Here is a 10,964-nt window from a genome sequence, read left to right as displayed (position 1 = left end):
AACAGTAATAATTATAACGTTAACAGCAGTAATAATAATTGTAGTGATATTGATAATAATCATAATTTAGATTTTTATCATGCGTAATAAAGCTCATAATTTCTGTGCCATCCACGTTTAAAAATAATTTTCTGTAAACTCACACAACTCGTCTTGAAATTCCCCAAAATGGTCAAACTGATGAAAAAATACTTTCTCTAAAAGGAAACACTCATCTTATATTTTCGCTTTTCCTGTTTCAGATTTTAGTTTTTCAAAAATTATCGTTTATTTATTTAACAAAGACAAAAAAGGACATTGATTTAAATTGAACTGGCTTTATATCTAATTTCTATTTTTGTCCAGCACGGAAAAACCAACCATTTTTACGCACACACTCGGTAGCAGTTTATTCCAGTGGATGCACAGCAGGCTGTGGTGTGTTTGGATGCGGACTTTGTTAAACTGTTTGTACTTTTCTGTAATTAATTGTTTCGGCAAACAATAAGCCGTGTGGCCACTGCAGCCGGAGCTCTTGTTAACAGACGATTATTTACCAATTAATTGTTCATGTCCTAATATTTACACTCAGGTTTGAGCAATGTTTTGTCCTGCGAGTCAAAACACTTTAATTATGCCACGTTTTATTTGTTCTGTGGTTTAACTGGCTGGAAACACGGTCGAGCTTCTGAAGTAGATTTTGCAACTTTTTTTTTTGACAAATAATTTTCTTAAAAGGGAAGAGGCACAGATGAAAGGCCTTTTTGTGCGCGTTTGAGAAGAGAAATAAAGAGTAAAAAGAATGACAAGAAAACAGCGTTTTGGCTAAAACAAATAAACGCAGGATTTGGTGCATTTTAGCGCGGCGACACTGCGGTATTATTGGATAAAAAGCCGAAAAAAGGCGAAGTTACTGAAGGAGAAAAGACTAAGACTGCATCACTGAGGCTCTTAATTAAACTGTAAATCAAATGAACAGCCCACAATGAGATATAAAAATAATTTCCAAGTCCTTATCAGACTTTCTGCGTGGTTCATCTTTCAGACTAAACTCGCCTTCAGGCCGGATTTCACGCGTCCATCGCCAAGACGAGCAGACGCACCGCCGAAAACGCGCAGCAAAGAATATTTCCAGCTTCACATGCTCGGTTTACAAGCTCCTTCTTTTGGCCTGAGACATGGGAGAAAGTGTGAAATTTGTCCCACCCTTACACTTTCCTTTTTAACTCGGCCAAGAGCTGCGCACAAAGCAAAGCCGGGCTCTGAGAGAGGGATCCTGGAGGATTAAAGGGGAGCTGCGGGCCTCCCTCCAGGACACGGACAGACCTCCTTCCCATGGTGCCTGCAGGAGACACGGGAAGGCTCTTTCTCACCTCTCCTCACGTCAGCTGCTTTTTTATTTTCCTGCTTTGTCTTTTTTAGGGAGCAGTCCCAGTTACATCAAACTGGACGTGTGAATATTTGCTCAAAGGGGAGATGGAGTGATGCAATGCTCAGGCCAGAATCTGTGCACAAAATCCAAACAATTTGGACACTAATCGTTTTCCTGCCAGGAGGTGCTCACAATTGCAGTCAGGAGCAGATTTGCTTAATTTCTAGTCAAAATCTGGATTAATTACACCAAAAGATACCAGTAATGTGCTTTAAACCTTCTAAATGCAACTCTAAGTTACATTTATTGACGGATTTGTTAGAATGATGTTAGTTTTACTTCCTCAGTATCTGACCCCAGCTAGTTAGCGTTGCAACTGTGTCCACAAAATAGCAGTAATAGTCCGAATCAGCCTGTGTAATTGTCTACCTGTGAGGCCTGCATTGCTAAATAATGAGTCTTTCACACTCACACACTCGTTCACATGCACACACTGTAATTAGGCAGCAGGCAGGCAGGCAGGCAGGAGAATGCTGTGATTACTCAACGAGTGACTCGAGGACTTAAGTAGTACCCTGAAGGTGAGGCCGTGGCCTCCTCTCTCCTGTGCAAATAGGTGGAGGGATTATTTGGCCCGTTCAGAGTGTGTGTGATGGGGGAGGAGGTGTGTGTCTGTGGCCTGTCTGATGGTCACCTCTGCAGCGTAAATAGTGATTCCTAAATAACAGAACGGCTGGAGAGGTGGAAAACAAGCTCACACCTCCACCAAGGGTCGCTTTGATTTGGGAGGATATTGGCACAAGCATTTGCAGAGTCATGTGAGTCAGGTTTCTATTCCTATTTCACTAAAATTGTCTTTTTCTTTTTTTTTCTTCGCTGTGGCCCTCCAAAACCTCCCTCGCCATCCAGGACAACCATAGTAATAAAGCAGAGCCCGTGGCATTAGCATGTAAGGCCTGTTTCCGCTGAGCGAAGAGCAGAGAAGTGCTTTTGAACCGTGTGTCGTCCAGACTCTGTAGAATCAATCAGGAGGGTTTTGGGAGCTTGATGCCGGGCAGCTCGACAGGATGGAAAGCCTTCTCTGGAGTCGTAGCCGTTTTTCTAACTCGCAGCAGAGACCGAGAGTCAGTCTGCATGTCAACAAGCCGAACACCCGACCAGCCAGCCTGCCCAGATGCTCAGACAGACACACAACTGCCTGTTAGACAGATGGCCAGCAAGCGATGCGGGGATATTTACTGCATGAAGTTTCCACTAGCATGGATATCTATCCACTTCAAGATGAAGTCATCCTCTCATCACTGGGGCTATTATGAGGAATAGATGCTTCCCAGTTGACTTTTTTTTCCCTCCTACTTTGAAGCAGTCCCCCTTGAAGTGTGCACATGTCACAGTTTCCAATCGGCAGTGAAATTAGTGATGTTTTGATTACGCAGGACTCGGAGATTACCAACGTAAACAGGCCTAGTCCATAGATCATCATTTCAAGAGGCATCATCCCCTTTTTCCACTTTGTCCAAACCCGGCAGCTCTCTTTGGCTTAGAGCTGATGAGAGTCGGACGTCCAGCTTCCAGTTTTTCATGTGAACATAAAGCTGATGCCGGTTAAAGCGATGTTTCCTTTTGCTGAAACGTTTAAATGGCCGACCACCAGAACTGGCTGCTCTGGTGACCGTGTTTCGGTTGAGTTTGACTAAGAAGGTCTTCCTCCGACTTAAAAGCAAAAACATGGAGTCCTTTTCTTAATTTTACCTTTTCATACACTACCGCTCAAAAGTTTGGAGTGAATTCCATGTTTTCCATGAAAACTCACACTTTTATCCATGTGCTAACATAACTGAACAAGGGTTTTCTAATCGTCAATGAGCCTTTCAACCCCATTAGCTAACACAATGTAGCATTAGAACACAGGAGTGATGGTTGCTGGAAATGTTCCTCTCTACCCCTATGGAGATATTCCATTAAGAATTAACAGCTAGAATAGTCATTTACCACATTAGCAATGTCTGCACTGGATTTATCGTTCATTTAATGCTATCTTCATTCAATAAAGCTGCTTTTCTTTCAAAAATAAGGACATTTCTAAGTGATCCCAAACTTTTGAACGATGGTGTATCTTTCAAGAATGATCCCTTGTTTTTAGATGTTGATCAGTTCTGAAGGTTGATTTGATCTCAACTGCTGATGAGGGTTAGCACCAATTATTAAAACAAACAACCAGGTAAAGCACAATCCGTCAATGACTGCTTCGTGAAAATTTTGTTCATCATGGATTGGTATTGACATTTTCAGTGAACTGGAAACGTCTAATTGTCAAGATTTTTTTTAGTTTTGTATTAGTTTTATCCATTTCCATTTGTTTCTTTGGACCGATGAGTAGCTTAAATGAACAAAATCGAGTTTTAGATTTATAGAATATCAGATATGTCAAAGATGAAGTGGAGCTGAAATGCATATTCATGAAATTCAAGCTATCATTTGATGTCAGAAAGAGTGGACGCTTTTTTCTTTTAAAAGATCAAAATAGAAATTTAAGGAGGGAAACGAAGCATTCAGGAGATCATGGATGAAGTTCTAGTCTTAGTATATCTTACACAAGTGGAATTCGGACATAATTTAAGAAGTAATTTACTCTCTTTCTGTGTTTGGGAAAAGTCAGGGGCAAGAAAAAGTCTCCAAAAGAAAGAAAAATCTGAAAACTATCCGCTGGATCTGCCTGAAAGTGTTATCCATGAGAGTAAAGTGTACTCAAACCCTAATTTCTGGAAATCCTAACATGCTAATTTCATTTCAAGGCTTGTAAATGGCATAGCGCTTTCATATATGTCCCCCCAATGATACAGAAATCATTTTAAACTTAAAGGTTTGACATTGTAAGTAAACCTGTTGAGTCTCGGTTCGAGCATGGTTCTGTTTTTCTTCAGTTTTTTAGAAGACATCTGTAAAGCAGCATAAAAGTTCATTTGTGGCACAGCAGAAAAACTCATGATCTTCAGCCGCAAAATGTTTTCCTGGAGTCAGAATCGTTCGTTCCTTTCGTCGTGTTTGTTTGTCACACCGACTGAAAGCTGAGAAAGGTGCAGCAGCAGCGACACGAGATACAAGCAGCTCCTCCAGGATTCAGCAGCAGTTCATGTCCACAGGCAGAGGCCTTAAATAATAAACCATCGCTACGTTCTGCACGATAAGATTTTAAGCCTCAGATATTTATTCCACAATGAGGTTCCATATCTGTTTATCCCTTCAATCCACCTGCATCTCTAAATGATCAAAAGTAATCCGGAGGAACAGGCCTGTTTTGTATTCAGGAACACCTTGAGCTGCAACGAGCGAATGGTGCTAGAATATCTGTGTTGTCCCAAATGGGATTAAAGTAGTGATTTCACTCACTGAGGGAGGTTCTGCTGGACATGATGCAACCGACTTACACTGATGATCATTTAAAACAAGTGGAGAATTTGTGCTTTTCAATATCAGCTGCACGAAAGCAAGCCTTTTTCAAAAAATCCTCGTTTTCCCCCCGTTTTTTTTTTTTTTCAGTTTTGATAGATTGTTTTATTTACTGTCTCTCCAACATCTGGATTCTGGCCTCTGGAGCGGCACACAGCACTGAACAAGCCTGGCCGTGGACGAGCCCTGAGATTTATGGTGGAGGCTTATAGCACTCTGCTGTGTTTGGATAGCGTTGCCCCGCGCCGTCCCACTAAGATCTCCATCCCCTCTCCTGCTTCCCCACTTTCAGTCCAGCCCCTGGCTCATCGAGGGAAACTGTCCGCCCCCTTCTTCCTCCTCAGTCTGCTTCTGTCACCAGCGAGGGACAATAAAAAAAAATAAAAAAAAAGCTGGAGGTCATGTGGCTGCTCTGGTTAGACCAGGATTTTGACTGTTTGTAGTGGAGTGGTTGCACCAGGCTGTTTTGGTTCTTCACGTTTGGGATGATTTAACCGATGTTCGAGCAGCTTAACCAGTAAATTAGCTGCACTTCTTCACTGCACGTAGCTGCTTTCCTTCTTGACAGACGAAACCCGCAGTAGCTAATTTGCTTGACCACAAGTTGAACACACATCATCACATTTGAAGTTGACACGGTGAGCTTTTCAGCAAAGCAAGCAGCTATGGAGGAACTTTCTCACTCATTCAAAGCCGCTGTTTTGGGGAAGCTTGTATTTTAAGTCCAGTATTCAGTCTTTTTCAGCTCTGTTTTTGGTCTCCACCTCCTCCTGAAGGAAATATCTGCCTCTTTAGCTCCTAAATGCTCTGCTGTGCTTGCTTAGTAGTTATTAGCTTTCTCATTTAGTGCTGCAAAAGTACGTTTGTAAAGCTTTTTCACTCAATAATCCTGCTTTTTTTGTGTGTTTTTTGTGCTTTTTCTCAGCTGGGGGAAGATGCCAAGAAGTTTTCAAATGGCAAACGCATCAGTATCTTACAGAACATAGTTTTCTGCACATATATAACAAAAAAACTTATAGGTGATATATATTTTGACACCTTTAAGCTAGCTGTTTCCCGCTCTTTTCAGCCACTGTGCTAAGCTAAGCTAGCTGTTTCCCGCTCTTTTCAGCCACTGTGCTAAGCTAAGCCAAGCTAGCTGACTGGTATCAGACTGGTAGAGCTTGTTGTTTCTGTCTTCTCATTTAACTTTCCATCACATGGATCAAGACTTTTCAGCTTTAAGTATTTTTTAGGTAGAAGAATATTTGTCAAATCTTCAAACCTCTGCCTGAATTGCTTGGAGTGAAGAAAATCCTTATTATAGGAATAATAAAACAGTTTTGGATAGCCGTGACAAACATCTTACCACAATGAAATAACACATACATGTCATTTTAAGAAGCCACTGATAGTCTATGCATTTGTTTGTTTAAGTTGGTGGACTAGTCAATAGCTTTAATTGAAAAATTCTGGCCTTTCAGCTTGTGTATATTGATTCCAATCCCAAATGAGATTTAAAAAAACAACTATTAATTAGATTTATTTGAACCGAATTTGGTAGAGTTTAGCTATGTTTATTGAAGGACTGCTTTTGTCTTTGGTCTTTTAGTTTTCTGAGTTGACTAGCAGTCATTACTTCAAACCATTTAAATAGTTGCTGCACATTCATGGTAATAATTTAATGATTATGTTTTTGGCGACATCAGAAAATGGTTTGAGCTCAGAGAAATACAAAATCATAACGATGAGCGTTTAAATTCGAATAGTTGAACGACACACAGTAATCGAGCTACACTGATACTGCAGAATGTATAATAATTCGGAGTGTGTCTGAAAAACTAGCAAGTAAACTGTCTGAACATTGATTTATTCCAACACACTATGGTGCATCTTTATGAAGTCTATCAAACACTAGAGCACATGCTAAATAACAAACGTGAAGCTATTTATATTTCAAATAAGGTTTGCGAATGACGACAGAATGTCACCTGCTGTCATTTACATAGTCAGAATGATCTTATATTTTAGATTCCTTGCCTGACGGATGCATTTATTACCTGCATGGACTAGTCATGTAAACAGTAATGTCTGTCTGTGACTGAGTGCTGACATTTCTTGTGGAGTTTTAGTGTTTTTTTTCCCCCTGCGACCAACCGACCTCACAAATGTAGGGTATCTAACATTTTCCTGATTGGCTAATATTTGTTTCACTACTAAGAAAAGATCGTAGAGACCGTTTATACCACACTGCCGAGATCTTTACCATGTTCTCCAACTGAAATCTCAGTTTCTTTGGTCTCTTTCAATCGTTGATGCTGCAGTTCCTCATTTTGGGGGTGGTAGTTGCTAGAGGTACGGACTCGTACTTTCCATTTGCCAATCAGATACGCGAGATCTGGTCACGTGACTCCCGGTAGACTCTGGAGGTACGGACCCGTAGCATCAGTACTACAGGTACAGACCCTAAACCTGACCCTAACACTAACCCTAACCTTAACCTTTGCTTACCTCTCAACAGTTTGCAGTGGTTAGCAGCTTCTTGACTCGCGTACGGGTCCGTATCTGTCTGGCAAATGGAAAGTGCCGTATCCGTAGCCCACAGGCTACGGGTACGGGTCCGTATCTGTAGACACTACCTTTGGGGGTGAGAGAGAGGAAGCGCATCCAATTATCCCTCATTTGATGTGCGTTACTTCCTCTCGTCTCTTCGCCTGGTGACTCTACTTCATCATGGCTGCTCAGAATACCAGTAAAAAGGTTCCTATAATAAAATATCTGCAATGAAACTGGACTTTTCTAGATGAGGTCAGTCAGAATGTTTATGGCGACCTTTCTGTACCTGCTCACTGGCACGTGACCTGCCAAAGGCTGCTCAGATGGAGGCGACTTCAGCCTACTTCTGCACCTGATACATGTCTACATAAACCTACTGACAGCAGGCTGGAAAAACAAACCGGCTGAGAGAGCGAATGGAAAGCAGAGTGGAGAGCTAACGAGGAAAAGAGAGAGAGAGAGAGTGACCCGCCCAGGTTTTGACCTATAGCTCCCTTTGTATTCCCCTGACACAAAGATTTATTGTGCAAACATTACCGTTCCCAAAAATACATATTGAAACAATTTTTGGACAAACACGGGAGACAAAGTGAGCGTCCTGCGCTGTCACGGGAGTTTGGAGCTCAGGGTGGGCCGACGAGGCGGCGGAGAGAGCAGCAAGTGCATTAGTAGTCTCGCTTCAGGAGCCCTGAAAAGGTGCACAGGCCGGGGCGGCGATGTGGGCCGTCACACAAGAGCGAAGGACTCTCAAAAGAGAAACAAAAAGGGGGGAGAAATGATTAAGAAGCTGCCACTGCCTCCCTGCCTGTCGGTGTACCTGCTTGCTCAGGGGAACCAGGCCGAGCAGAGGCTTGAACCCGGACAGTGTAAACACTTATAAACACACTCCCATGTACATGTGCACAGACTGCCACACTCATACAGCTGCATGCTCTCAAAGCACACGGACTCACACTTGTGCATCACCGCAGTTTGAAGGTCATCCGCCGGCGATGATTTACACATCTGAATTGAAATATTTTGGTACCTGTTACGCAGGGTGAGTAACCGTGATGCACCTTTTCAGGGACAGGTTAGTCAAGCTGTGCAGACCAGAAAAAGGACCAGCAGGCAAACACACCAACAAAAAAAGAGAAAACACAAGCGTACACAGTTCTCACGAGATGCTCAATGCCGTCATGACTCACTGCAAACCTTTGCATCAGTCTCTGACTTTATTTTCCCAGAGAGAACTGTGTAAACTGTAATGAGCTACAAGAATAGCTTCAGCCATTTCAGGCCTCACAGTGAGACCGCCTCCTCACAGGTATGTCTGCTCTCTGCTGCTTATTTAGCAGAAGGTCAAGTCAGGCAGCTCAGGTGTTCTTCTAGCCGGCAGATTGGGTTTATTTCAGGATCTCATCGTATTGAGAAAGACAAAATAGTTAAATAAACTTGAAGTCTACTTCACAGCTGTGAGCAAATCCTCTGGCCCCGATGATTTTGTTCAAGTGAGTTGAATTTGGAGTAAAATTTGATCGCAATTCCTCTCTTTTAGTGATCACATTCCTACTTGAATGGACTATAATAAGTCTTTATTTTCACTTTTATAGAATGAAACTGAGTTTAGCAGCTCTTGGAATTAGCAGCACCAATTTTAAAAAAAGCACAAAGGCTTGACAGAAACAGTGCTGATAAAAGAGCGAAATTGTTGTAATGAAAACAAGGTAGGCGAGGTAGTATTTACAAAGAGCAAAAATAGCACAAGTGCTTAAATGTTAGACAAATGGGTTGCTCAAAAACTAAGCTCTTCTTAGTGCAAACCACTTCTTTGTCATCATCGTTATTATTATTCTAACCTGGACCTGACTTCTTGAGGTTGTATCACATTAAATATGCACCTTTTTCACGTTATGCATTTTCTTTATTATCTGTAGTATAAAATGTTTTAAGGAAAAGTTTTAATTAATAAAATAATGATATACAAAAGTAATCCATGTGAGAAGAAAGCTCAGGCTTCTAGGTTTCTATTTGTTGTCTTTATTTTAATCTAACAAGCTTCTTTTTTAATGTGGACATCTGCTTCACCGTCTTAGCCTAGCCGCGCTAGACAACCCACGGAAACAAATTTAATTCTCTGCCACGGTGGGTCTAGTTACCCTCAGTAAGCCTCGAGGTTGGATGCTCCTAAAACTGGCCGACGAATCACCATGAAGTGTAGAGTCAGAAGGCGGGCGTAACGAAGTGACGACAGAGGCGCGACGATTCTGACAGAAACAACCGGAAACAACTAGTCTAGCCGCGCTAGACAACCCACGGCAACAAATTTGATTCTCTGCCAGGGTCGATAACAGTTGTTGAGCTCCATTAGCACCGACTCTGAACATGTCTATAATATACTTGAGCTTCACCCATTGACTGTATAAATAAGGCTTCACCGAACTACCGCATCCTCTGATTTCTGGCGCTCTAGGAGCCTATTCGTTGCACTGATTGGTTGTATACCTACCCAATTGCTGCAGAGTGATTTGAAAGACAACCTTTTAGCCCGCCTCCCTCCCTGTCGAGAGTTCCTAGACCCTTGCGTCTTCAGACCTGGGTCTAACGGCTAGGCTATCACCGTCTACTAATAGTCACATTTAATGTATTCCTACATATAAATAACCAGTTGTGGAGGGAGGTACTATGCAGCTGTTTGGTGACAGCAGGGAAACATCTTACTGTCTTTTTGCATTTCCTGACAGCACAAGTTTCCTTCTTCAGTTGATATTTTGGCACAATTACCACATAAACGCCTATTATTTGGGGATAATATGGAAAATAAATGACACTTATGTTGTGATTTAAAGATTAAATACACCCTTGTGTCTCTCAATAAGAAAGTAATGAGCGTGATATTTACCGAATAGAGGTGTTTTTCTGTAATTTGTGTTGTTCCAGATGTTCATGCTGTGTGTTTTCATAATCTATATCAGATTGGAGGTCAAACATGTATGGAGGGATTTGAGAAGTTAACATTTGCAGTTACAAATTATGGGAAACAAGAAAAGCCGTCAGAGAGTGCAGTGTGCCGCCAAAGCTGCTCTGTCGTATGATTTTCAATGAATAAGTCCCAATAAGTCCGCAGCAGTGGATTTGTAGTAGGATCACAATCATGTGATCGTCAGCAGGCAGCTGATGTAGTGTTCACTGGTTGTCATGGTTACAGTGATGCCATGCCGCTATCTCGCAATGATATGGAAATCTTTAACAAATCCATGGATCCAGACTATGAGCTGCATCACTGCCAAAATCTAATCACTTGGTCCTTGTGTCATTTCTGACCTTCCCCAAAAATTTCATCCAAATCTGTGAGTCTGTTTTTGAGTAGCGTTGCACACAGACAGACTAACAGACGGAAGGACAAATGTACGCTGATCATCCCATAATTCCTTGGCGGAGTAATTACATTGTTTAATAGGTTTACGGGCTCCTTTCTTAACCTCCAAACTGGCAAAAGGAAGGTTTGGTGCTCACAAGCAGGCTTCCTGAAGCCGACCAATCAGAAGAAAGTGGGCTTTCAGGGAAGGGGGTCTTGAAAAGGCCAGAGCTAATGCTGCCTTTTTCAGGCAGAAAGGCTCAACTGAGAGGTTGCATAACAGGCAGTATG

General features: G+C 42.0%; 1 long non-coding RNA gene across 2 annotated transcripts in view; it reads left to right on the top strand.

The window, feature by feature from the left end:
* Window positions 1-10,964, top strand: part of LOC127530623 (uncharacterized) — a 116,268-nt gene that overhangs the window by 25,626 nt on the left and 79,678 nt on the right. The gene's annotated exons all lie outside the window — the stretch shown is intronic.

The sequence above is a fragment of the Acanthochromis polyacanthus genome, chromosome 17 (genome assembly GCF_021347895.1).
Source record: "Acanthochromis polyacanthus isolate Apoly-LR-REF ecotype Palm Island chromosome 17, KAUST_Apoly_ChrSc, whole genome shotgun sequence".
Lineage (NCBI taxonomy): Eukaryota > Metazoa > Chordata > Actinopteri > Pomacentridae > Acanthochromis > Acanthochromis polyacanthus.
This window is presented reverse-complemented; position numbering and strand designations above follow the sequence as displayed.